Source organism: Hippopotamus amphibius, chromosome 3, assembly GCF_030028045.1.
Source record: "Hippopotamus amphibius kiboko isolate mHipAmp2 chromosome 3, mHipAmp2.hap2, whole genome shotgun sequence".
Lineage (NCBI taxonomy): Eukaryota > Metazoa > Chordata > Mammalia > Artiodactyla > Hippopotamidae > Hippopotamus > Hippopotamus amphibius.
The window spans coordinates 119,257,615-119,269,614 of NC_080188.1; the positions used below are offsets into that span (position 1 = coordinate 119,257,615).

The 12,000-nt window shown below is 45.5% G+C and overlaps 1 pseudogene; it reads left to right on the top strand.

Annotated features, from left to right (window-relative positions):
- LOC130848751 (protein CFAP20DC-like) overlaps positions 1-9,150 on the top strand; it is a 41,945-nt pseudogene extending 32,795 nt beyond the window's left edge.
- The last annotated feature ends 2,850 nt before the right edge of the window (positions 9,151-12,000 follow it).

The window sequence follows — 12,000 nt, forward strand, 5'->3', positions numbered from 1 at the left end:
GACATTCCGTCCAAAAACGACAGACTACACTTTCTTCTCAAGTGCACACGGAACATTTTCCAGGATAGATCACATCTTGGGTCACAAATCAAACCTCAGCAAATTCAAGAAAATTGAAATCATATCAAGCATCTTCTCAGACCACAACGCCATGAGACTAGATATCAATTACAGGAAAAAAACTGCAAAAAATACAAACACATGGAGGCTAAACAATTCACTCTTAAACAACCAAGAAATCACTAAAGAAATCAAAGAGGAAATCAAAAAATATCTAGAAACAAATGACAACGAAAACACAACAACCCAAAACCTATGGGATGCAGCAAAAGCAGTTCTAAGAGGGAAGTTTATAGCAATACAGTCCTACCTTAAGAAACAAGAAAATGATCGAATAAACAACCTAACCTTACACCTCAAACAACTAGAGAAAGAAGAACAAAGAAACCCCAAAGTGAGCAGAAGGAAAGAAATCATAAAGTTCAGAGCAGAAATAAATGAAAAAGAAAGGAAAGAAACCATAAGAAAAATAAATGAAAATAAAGTTGGTTCTTTGAGAAGATTAACAAAATTGATAAAGCATTAGCCAGACTCATCAAGAAAAAAAGGGAGAAGATGCAAATCAACAGAATTTGAAATGAAAAAGGAGAAGTCACAACGGACACCTCAGAAATACAAAACATCATGAGAGGCTACTACAAGCAGCTATATGCCAATCAGTTGGATAACCTGGAAGAAATGGATAAATTCTTCGAAGAATACAATCTTCCAAGACTGAACCAGGAAGAAATAGAAACCATGAACAGACCAATCACAAGTACGGAAATTGAGGCAGTGATTAAAAATCTCCCAACACACAAAAGCCCAGGACCAGATGGGTTCACAGGCGAATTCTATCAAACATTTAGAGAAGAGTTAACACCTATCCTTCTCAAACTCTTCCAAAATATTGCAGAAGGCGGAACACTCCCAAACTCATTCTACAAGGCTACCATCACCCTGATACCAAAACCAGGCAAAGATGTCACAAAAAAAAGAAAACTACAGACCAATATCACTGATGAATATAGATGCAAAAATCCTCAACAAAATACTAGCTAACAGACTCCAACAGCACATTAAAAAAATCATCCACGATGATCAAGTGGGGTTTATCCCTGGGATGCAAGGATTCTTCAATATACGCACATCAATCAACGTGATACATCATATCAACAAATTGAAGGATAAAAACCATATGATCATCTCAATAGAGGCAGAAAAAGCTTTTGACGAAGTTCAACATCCATTTATGATAAAAGCTCTCCAGAAAATGGGCATAGAAGGAAATTACCTCAACATAATAAAAGCCATATATGAGAAACCAAAAGCCAACATCGTTCTAAATAGGGAAAAACTGAAAGCATTCCCTCTAAGAACAGGAACAAGACAAGGGTGTCCACTCTCACCACTATTATTCAACATAGTTTTGGAAGTTTTAGCCACAGCAATCAGAGAAGAAAAAGAAATCAAAGGAATCCAAATTGGAAAAGAAGAAGTAAAATTGTCACTCTTTGCAGATGACATGATATTATATATAGAAAACCCTAAAGACTCTACCAGAAAACTGCTAGCACTCATTGATGAGTTTAGTAAAGTAGCAGGATACAAAATTAATGCACAGAAATCTCTTGCATTCCTATACACTAACAACGGAAGAGCAGAAAGAGAAATTAAGGAAACTCTCCCATTCACCATTGCAACAAAAAGAATAAAATCCCTAGGAATAAACCTGCCTAAGGAGGCAAAAGATCTGTATGCAGAAAACTTTAAGACATTGATGAAAGAAAACAAAGACGACACAAACAGATGGAGAGACATACCACGTTCCTGGATTGGAAGAATCAACATCATGAAAATGACTGTACTACCCAAAGCAATTTACAGATTCAATGCAATCCCGATCAAATGACCAATGGCATTTTTCGCAGAACTAGAGCAAGAAATCTTACGATTTGTATGGAAATGCAAAAGACCCCGAATAGCCAAAGCAATCTTGAGAAGGAAAAATGGAGTTGGTGGAATCAGGCTTCCTGACTTCAAACTAGACTACAAGGCCATAGTGATCAAGACAGTATGGTAGTGGCACAAAAATAGAAAGGAAGATCAATGGAATAGAATAGAGAACTCAGAAGTAAGCCCAAACACATATGGGCACCTTATCTTTGACAAAGGAGGCACGAGTATACAATGGAAAAAAGACAGCCTCTTCAATAAGTGGTGCTGGGAACATTGGACAGCAACATGTAAAAGAATGAAGTTAGAACACTTCCTAACACCATCCACAAAAATAAACTCCAAATGGATTAAAGACCTACATGTAAGGCCAGACACTATCAAACTCCTCAAGGAAAACATAGGCAGAACACTGTATGACATCCATCAAAGCAACATCCTTTTTGACCCACCTCCTAGAATCATGGAAATAAAATCAAGAATAAACAAATGGGACCTCAGAAAACTTAAAAGCTTTTGCACAGCGAAAGAAACCATAAACAACACTAAAAGGCAACCCTCAGAATGGGAAAAAATAATTGCCGATGAAACAATGGACAAAGGATTAACCTTCAAAATTTACAAGCAGCTCATGAAGCTTAATACCAAAAAAGCAAATAACCCAATCCACAAATGGGCGGAAGACCTAAATAGATATTTCTCCAAAGAAGACATACAGATGGTCAACAAACACATGAAAAGATGCTCAACATCACTCATCATCAGAGAAATGCAAGTCAAAGCCACAATGAGGTATCACCTCACACCAATCAGAATGGCCATCATCACAAAATCTGGAAACCACAAATGTTGGAGAGGGTGTGGAGAAAAGGGAACTCTCCTGCACTGTTGGTGGAACTGTAAGTTGGTACAGCCACTATGGAAAACAATTTCGAGGTTCCTTAAAAAACTAGAAATAGAACTACCATATGATCCAGTAATCCCACTCCTGCGCATATACCCAAAGAAAACCATAATCCCAAAAGAAACTTGTACCATCATGTTTATTGCAGCACTCTTTACAATAGCCAGGACATGGAAGCAACCTAAATGCCCATCAACAAATGAATGGATACAGAAGATGTGGCATATATATACAATGGAATATTACTCAGCTATAAAAGGGGATGAGATGGAGCTATATGTAATGAGGTGGATAGAACTACAGTCTGTCATACATAGTGAAGTATGTCAGAAAGAGAAGGACAAATATGGTATGCTAACTCACATATACGGAATCTAAAAATGGTACTGATGAACTCAGTGACAAGAGCAAGGATGCAGATACAGAGAATGGGCTGGAGAACTTGAGGTATGGGAGGGGGCAGGGGTTGAAGGGGGAGCTGAGACGAAGCGAGAGAGTAGCACAGACATATATATACTACCAACTGTAAAATAGTCAGTGGGAAGTTGTTGTATAACAAAGGGAGCCCAACTCAAGGATGGAAGATGCTTTAGAGGACTGGGGCAGGGAGGGTGGGGGGGACTCGAGGGGGGGGGGATTCAAGGAAGGCAGGGGATATGGGGATATGTGTATAAAAACAGATGATTGAACCTGGTGTACCCCCAAAAAATAAAAAAAAAAGTGGGCAAAAAAAAAAGTACCTATATACTTGAAAAAAAAAAAAAAGAGAACGTGGGATGGCCATAACAATGGTAATGGCTGTCATCATCGAGACTTCCTACATATCAGTTATATTATATCCATCACCTCACTTAACACCCACCACGTCCTGTATGGGAGAGGGGTTATTATATTTCACCTTTTACCAACAGGAAAACTGTGACATCAATTGGTCATACCACTTACCCAAGAGTATACATCAGAAACCGTATTCAAACCGAGGACTTTGCCCTAGTCTTTGCATGGCCTCCTAATAATAACAAGACACTCATAAAAAATGGTGGGAAAATACAAAGTGCTATTACAGTGCAAGGAATGACAGTCATACTATAACAGGGACAGCTGATTGCTGCCCCTTCTTTGTTTCCTTTTCCCAATGTTCGGTGAAAGAATCCCTCCAATGAAGATCAAGACCATGTGAGAAACCCTCAGGGAAAAAAACAGGCTGACACATTTGCTGGAGGAAAATAGTGACAGCAAGTCCCAGAATGCCACTGAAGACCCAAAAGTTTCTCTTCTATCCATGAGGGACTACCTGGATGTGAGTGTGTTGGGAGAATGGTGCTCCACAGCACCCCCTGATGTTCTGGCCTAGCACTGATTTCAACTGTAGGTGCAAGGCTGGATGTTGGGGCTGGGGCTCCTGCAGGAAGCAGAAACAGTGGGGAACAGGGACCCCATTCCCAGAGGAGAAGGCACTCTCCTTCTCAACCCTTGGTCTGTGGTGACTGGGCCCGGCAATGACCAGGTGGCAGGCAAATATTCATTTCAGGCCAAAAATATGTCATTAATTTGAGGGACATTGTTCTTTCTGAAGTAAGTGAGATGCAAAGTTACAGATGAAAGGTGAGCCATGTCTGATCAAAAGATAAAGCCAACTGCACATCAAGTTTGAAACCCCAGGCAGAGGAAGGTCAGCCTCTGCAGATCCAGGAAGGACACCAGAAAAATTTACTGAACTCTATTGCCTGTGATGCCATAACTTTCTAACACTATGGTTATTGTTCTTGATTTTAAAAAAGGTCTCATGTCTCCTTCAAGAATGCATAGACCAGCCTGAGTGATAAGCAAAGAGTAAATATGTGTACAATAAAAGGGACAAATGTGTGGTGTGGATAGGACATGGTCTGAGGTAAGAGGAATAGCCTGGGATGACCTAGGAGGGCCACCTGGAGAAGGAAACACTCAGGCTAGGCCTTGAAGGGAAGACTGGAGAACTTCTCAAATTAAGACACTTGGACTTTGCAGGAGGTCCAGTGGTTAAGACTCAGTGTTATTACTGCACTGACGCAGGTTTGACCCCTGGTAGGGAATCTAACATCACACATGGACAAAAAATCAAATGAAGGCACTGGTCTGAGCAGAAGCTGTGAAGTAGGGTGATTGGAAAGTCGTTTCAGGAGACATGGGACACCTCAGGGAGGAAGCACTCCTGGAATCAAGGGTGGCCAAGGCAGGCAGGCCTGCTCAAGCCACCCCTCTCTGCCCCCCAGATGGACTATGTCAGCAATATCACCATTGGAACACCCCCTCAGGAGTTCAGGGTCATCTTTGACACAGGCTAATCTGACTTGTGGGTGCCCTCCCTCTACTGCTCCAGTCCTTCCTGGTGTTAGTATCGGCCCCCACCCAGTCCAACTTGTAGTCCCCTCTCACCCCCTTCTCTGTCCTTGTTGCCTGAGGGACATGCATCACTTGTGTCTGCAGGTACACACAAGCTCTTTGAGCCTCACTTGTCCACCACTTGCCGTCTCTCAAGCTAGACCATTGACCTCAGCTATGGCTGTGGGAGGATGGTTGGATTTCTTGGCTATGACACCGTTTGGGTAACTGGAAACAAGAAGATGACTGAGGGCTGGCCCTGGGAGGGATCACTGCTTACAGAGCAGATACAGGAGCAACTGTGAGGGCCCATCTTTCGCAAGGTCCCCTAGTGGCTGGCCCCATCTGTCCAGCACCGCATGTCGCTGGGGACAGAGAGCCCCTGCGGACACTCAAAATCCCTGAAGGGCTAACAGAGAGTGGCTTGGGGTGAGGCTATCCAGCTCCTTTTCCCATGAGCAGCTTAAGGTTCATTTTGCTGGGAGCAGGGAGAGAGGGGGAAATCACCCACATTTCTATTCTCAGACTGTGACAGGCACTTTCATGGAAATAACATGTTTAATCTTGCAACAACACCATACAGCAAGTACTATGATTAGCTGCATTATACAGAGGAGGGAATTGAGGTCCAGAGAACCAGGACCTTGCCAGGGTCACACATCTGGTAAGTGGTGGAGCTGGGCTGGCCAGTCAGGATTCATACAGGTGTGGGCTATTTGGGGAGAGAATAAAACTGATCTTAGGCACCTTGGGGCAGCCGAGGACTTCAGGAATGTGGGCAGGGAAAGCAGGGGGCTAAATATGTGAGAAGGGACTGACAAAGGTGTTCCAACTCTAGGGGGACTTTGAGAGTCCAATAAAATCTATGGCCCACCTCCCCCAAGGGGCCTGAGTACTCTGTCTCTGTCTCTGTCTGTCTCTCTCTGTCTCTCTCTAACACACACACACATCCTCAAAAGCATGTTTTCCAGGCAGAAGTTTCACAAAAACTCTGGCAGCAACATTGTATAATGGGCTTCTGTCTTTCTGGGCAGATGCAGAATCCACAATGCATTGCAATGAATTCAGTCCATTTCTGTCATCTGATCATAGTGATGCCAAAGACAAGACTACCCTAATCTCTACTTATTGGATTCTCTAGTTGAAACAATTTGGTCCTGTCCTGAGTCTCAGTTTCCTCACCTGTACAGAGGACATGAGGCTAATTTGACTCCCTTCAGATGGTGTGTGCAGGAGGAGAAGGTGTTGGTCAAAATCCACAGCCCTGCACAAAGGGAATCTGGATTCTTGTCTCAGCTTGGTCTAACCATCTGAGGTCCACCCAGGACACAGCCAGGCCTCACGTCTTCTTTACAGTGTTAATGGCATCTCACCCCAGCCCAGTCCCAGCCCCACATCCGTAACCTTTATGTGGGGACACTCCTCTCCCACAGATCAGGAACATTGTCAATGTGGTCCAGGCATTTGTCCTGAGTAAGACACAGATTGGGTTGGAGCTTTCACCCTTTGGTGGCATCCTGGGCCTGGGCTACCCCAGCCTTGCCCTCCAAGGGGTCAATGCTGTCTTGGACAGCCTAAAGAGATGGAGCATCATTTTTCATCATGTCTTTGCCTTCTACTTGAGCAAGTAAGTGTGAACTGGACAACCCCTCTCTCTAAATCAGCTGCAAGTTGCTTTCAGATGCATCAAAATGTATAGACCACCTGATACAGAAATTTCCCAAGAGACTGTCTAGTCCAGCATAACTGTGGCCCCAGAGTCACATCTGGCCCCACCACTGGTTTCTGTAAATAAAGATTTATTGGTTTACAACTGTACTCATTGGTTCAAAGACAGCTCATTGTTCCAGGGGGTGGAGGGAAGAGGGATATCAATGTAAGGTAGCAGGGTACAGGTTGGAGGAGAGGCAACAGGATTTGCTGGTGGTGTTATAGAAGAAGAAGAGGGACAGTGGGAATGCTTACTTCCTCACTAACATTTTACTGAGAGTCCAGGACCAGCTACACAATTGAGCGGAGGCAAAATGAAAATGTGGAACCACTTGTTTAAAAACTAACAGCAATTTCAAGACAGGAATAGCAGAGGTGAGGGACCCTGCTGAGTGTGGGGCGCCAAGCATGGCACAGGTCACAGGTTAAACCAACCCAGGGTAAGCCTGAACGCTTGCCCTTATTGCCCTTCGGCCTTGGCTTCTCTGAAAAATGACAGGCTACACAAGGGGGAAAGCAGACCCCTCCGGCATGGTGTCCTCTGATATCATCTCTGAGCACTCTGGTTCCTAGGGAGACCAGGCCCTCTTTAGAAGTCTGCGTGGTCAGAGCCCACAGGGCTGCCCAGCTTCAAACCTCTTCTTAGCCACTCATTAGCTGGTGACCAACCTTGGTCATGTACTCAATCCCTCAGTGCCTCAATTTTCACATCTGTAAAATGGGAACCATAGTAGTTCCTCTGATGGATGGATAAGCACAGCCCTCAGACAGTGAGTGGTGTGATTCTCTGACAAGGAGCCCTTTTTCTTCTTTATCTCCTCAGCCGGAAGGAGAATGGCAACATGGTAATGTTTTGTGGGGTGGACCACAGCTACCACAGAGGAGAGCTCAAGTGGATAGCAGTGTCCAGAACCCACTTCTGGCAGATGACCATGAACTGGTAAACGTCTCCCTCTGAGGGCCACCCCAAGTGATGCTCCAACATGTGAACATGGACACATGCAGAACACACAAATGCACACACAGACACACAGTCACACAAACAGACCTATGCTCCACACAAAATGACACACAGAAACACACACAGAGACACATATATACACATATATAAGCACACAAATAAACACACAGGAACACAATTACACACACACAGAGACACACACAGACATATACAGAGAACAAACAGGCCTGGGGATTCTGTCTGATACCACAAACAGATTCTGTGTGATACCCTCAGACAGAAGCTTACAGGTCCTTGGAGACCTGCTGGGTATTCTTGGGCATTGGCTGGCCAGAGGCCCAGAGGCCTGAGCCAGGTGAGGGTGCCATGCTGGAAAAAAAAACACTCCAGGGCAGGCTGTGTCTCCATCCCCACAGCTCTAAGCATCTGCTTCCCAGAAAACCTCCATCTTCACTGTGTGGGTTGACCCAATGTTGTTCAGACCCAGACACAAGTCTCTCATTATTTCTCATTCATTTCTTAACTCATTCATTCTTTCATCCAACAAACATACCTTGTGCATCCACTGTGTGCAGTGCACTTGAGGAGGAATGGAGGATACAACTTGCCCTCACATCTAATGAGGCAGACCAACAAGAAATGAGTCACACACATAATGAATTAGTGCATCAGTATTTGCTACAAACGATGAAGAATCCTCACAGAGAGAGACTAAGACAGAAGCCTGATCTAGTCTCCGGGAAAGACTTCCCTGAGAAAGGGACATTTAAGCTAGAAACTGCAAGATGAGGAGAAATAAGCTAGACAAAGGGGATGGAGGTCTTCTAGGAAGGGTGACCAGCACATGCCAAGGCCCAGAGGCACAAGAGAGCCTGGTGCATTCAAGAACTGAAAGGAAGTCAAAGAAAGTAATGTGACCAGAGCAAAGAAAAACAGAGTCAAGGCATAAACTGAAGTGCTGTTCTGGAGACAGTCAGGGAGGGGGGCAGTCACGTGGGGGAGACTTCAGAGTGATCCTGGTGCCCACTTTGTCCCACTGCCTCTCAGCATCACCATGAATGTGGTGGTTGTTGGTTGTTTCTGCGGCTGCCAGGCCATTCTGGATACTGGGACCATATTGCTGGTTGGCCCAACTAGACAGGTTACCAGCATCCAGAACCTCATCACTGCCAGGCATTCTGGTGAAGAGGTGAAAGGACATGCCACAGGGTCACTCTAGGGCTCTCCACACACCAGGGATCAGCTGGGCCAACCTCTCTCCTCTTTCTCTAACAGCACATGGTTCCATGAGGCAATATAAGGAGCCTGCCTACTATCATCTTCACCATCAATGGCAACGATTACCCAGTGCCAGTCAAGCCTACATCTGGAAAGTGAGGGGCCAAACCACGGAGCTGGTTCTCAAATCTGGGACTTGCAGGAACCATTGAGCTGCAGCTGGGAGGAGGGTGCCCTCTGCAGGCCAAACCAAACCAAACCACTGCAGATGCTTCTGAGCCCCTGTAGTTGGGCAGGTCCTTCCCATAAAACCAACCCCCTGAGAGTAAAGGGAATTCTGGGACACTCTTCATCCTGGAATAAGTGAAGACACCATCCCATGCTGGCATGATGCAAGGCACAATGAGAGGGGAACACTAAGGGTCTCTGCCCTCAAAGAGCTTCAGTTCCACCACAACTCTCAGGTGGTAAATACTGTAAGTCAGTTCTAGCAATCCCTGAAATACACCAAGTGACCAGTGGGGTTGGCTGGGACACTCTCAGTGTGTTGTCCCACCATAATGATTAATGGTCTCCCTTCGCATCTTGACAGTGTCCTGGTTGGATGATCAATTACATGGTTCCTCTAGGACTCAACAGCCACTTCCCCTTGCTAAGCCCCAGGTCCCCCTCTGTGATTGGGCTACCAGACCCCTCTGTGGGGAGGTTGGATGCTCACATGAGTAAATGGTGCACAGTGATTGCACAGCCATGCAGAGGGTTGAGACAATGTGAACTCCCTTTGGGAGTTCAGAGGAGGGTTATGGGCTCAAAGAAGGCTTTGAGGAAGACAGGGAATTTCAGTAATATGAAACCCCCAGCCTCATGGTGGCCTGAGGAGGCCTGCTTGAGTTGAGACAAGTCTACACTGGACTCCATGCAAATGGCACCCCTGGGGGCTATGTTAAGGGGTGCTGGAGCCAGATTAGAGGGGATGAGGGCTACAGACAAGGGGAGCACCCGAGTAAGTCACCCAAGCCACCCTGGAGTGGCCACGGTGGGTGAACATGTGTCCAAGAAATCTTCCCAGGGGGGCTGAGTACAGTCTTAAAGAACAGGTTGCGGGGAAGAGGGAGAAGAAAAGGCATTCTCTATAGAGAAAACAGCGAGTGTGTGTCAGAAGTGAAGAAGAGGGGAACTACAGGTTATTCATAGTCTTTTTGTTTTCTAATTATATTGAAGTATAGTTGGTATATCATCTGTGTTAATTTCAGCTGCACAGCAAAATGACTGTTATGCATATATTTATATTATTTTTCCTATTCTTTTCCATTATGGTTTATCATGGGATTTTGAATATAGCTCCCTGTGCTATACAGTAGGATCTTGTTGTTTATCCATCCTCTATTAGTAGTTTAAATCTGCTAATCCCAAACTCCAGTCCTTCCTGCCCCACCCCTTCCCTCAGGGCAACTACATGCCTTAGCCTTTTTTGTTCTTGGAAGGGCACCCCACATCTTCAGCTGCTAAGAGAGCCAATTGTTTCTTACCAAGGAGAGAAATAAAACCTAGAAGCTGCTGGCTCTGGATAATGAGGGAGGTGGCAGGTAAAGGCTCAGGCTGACTGGGGTGTATTTCTGTCTCCCCCAGAGTATTCAGGGCCACTGCCTGAGCAAATTCTAAGGGGGCACAGAGAACCTGAACTTGTCTGAGACTTGGATCTCGGGTGACATCTTCCTAACACTGCATTTCTCGGTTTATGATTAGGGACACAAATGGTTTGGCCTGGCTCCCACAGTGTAAATGCTGGGGCTGCTTCTGGAATCAACTTCAAGCAGACACACACTTACAAACAGGGCTCTCCCTCACAGGGATGGTGGTGGATTGTGTTTGGTGCTCTGCAAAGCCCTATTCTCAGTAAAGAAGAAAGGATTCTATTTCCAATGGTGCTATTAAAACGGGTGCCTTTCTTTGTGTCAGAGAAATGCATCATGATTGGGCAGGATTTAAAAACTCGTCTGAACCTCCAGTGAGAGAAGCCCAGCTTCAACTGGCTTCATGGAAATTGGAGACATATTTGAAAGATACTGGGGATCTGGAACTCAGGAACCAGAGCAGATCCAAACATCTCAGTGACTGGACCCAAGAAATCAGAAGCCATCAGCTCACTCTTTCTCTCCCTCACTCTTTCCCTTCTCTCATCTTTGATTATCTTAGCCTGACAGCTTTCTTCCCTCATGCTTCTACACATATATCCCCAAGGTGTCTCAAGTGTAAGTAAAGAAGCTCAGAAAAGATCAGAGAACAAAAGAGGGCTCTGATTGGTCCACAACAGATCATGTGTCAGGCCTGGACCAACCATCCTGGCAGGGGCATGGGGTACCATGATTGGCCTTCCTTGGTCACATGGTCCTGCCCAATGTGATTGCCACTTTCCTCCAGCACCAGGAACTGGAGCTGGGCAGAGGCAGCCCCAAAGGAAATGGGATGGTGTATTAGACCATGGAAGAGGTGATGATGGCCCTACCTTGTTGGCCACCTCCACAGTCAGAGGGATGGTAAGGGGTATTAAAAGAATATTCTCTTTTTCCATCTCAAAGGAACTTTGGCAGGGGCCATCTGCTCCAGAGGTGTTCTGGGTGAGGCCCTTCAACCTGAGATGATCCCCTTTATCTCCCCACCCCAGTTGCCAGCTCTCTGCTACCCACACAGTGGGAGTCCTTTCCAGTCCCACTTGCCACATGACTGGCCCATGTGCATCCCTGAGCCAGCCTCACCCCTCCAGGGCCCAGCATGCACCTTCCCTTAGCCCCAAGTCTTTTGGGGATGATGTCACTCATGTAAAGGGGGACCAAGGGTGCACAAGGCCTTG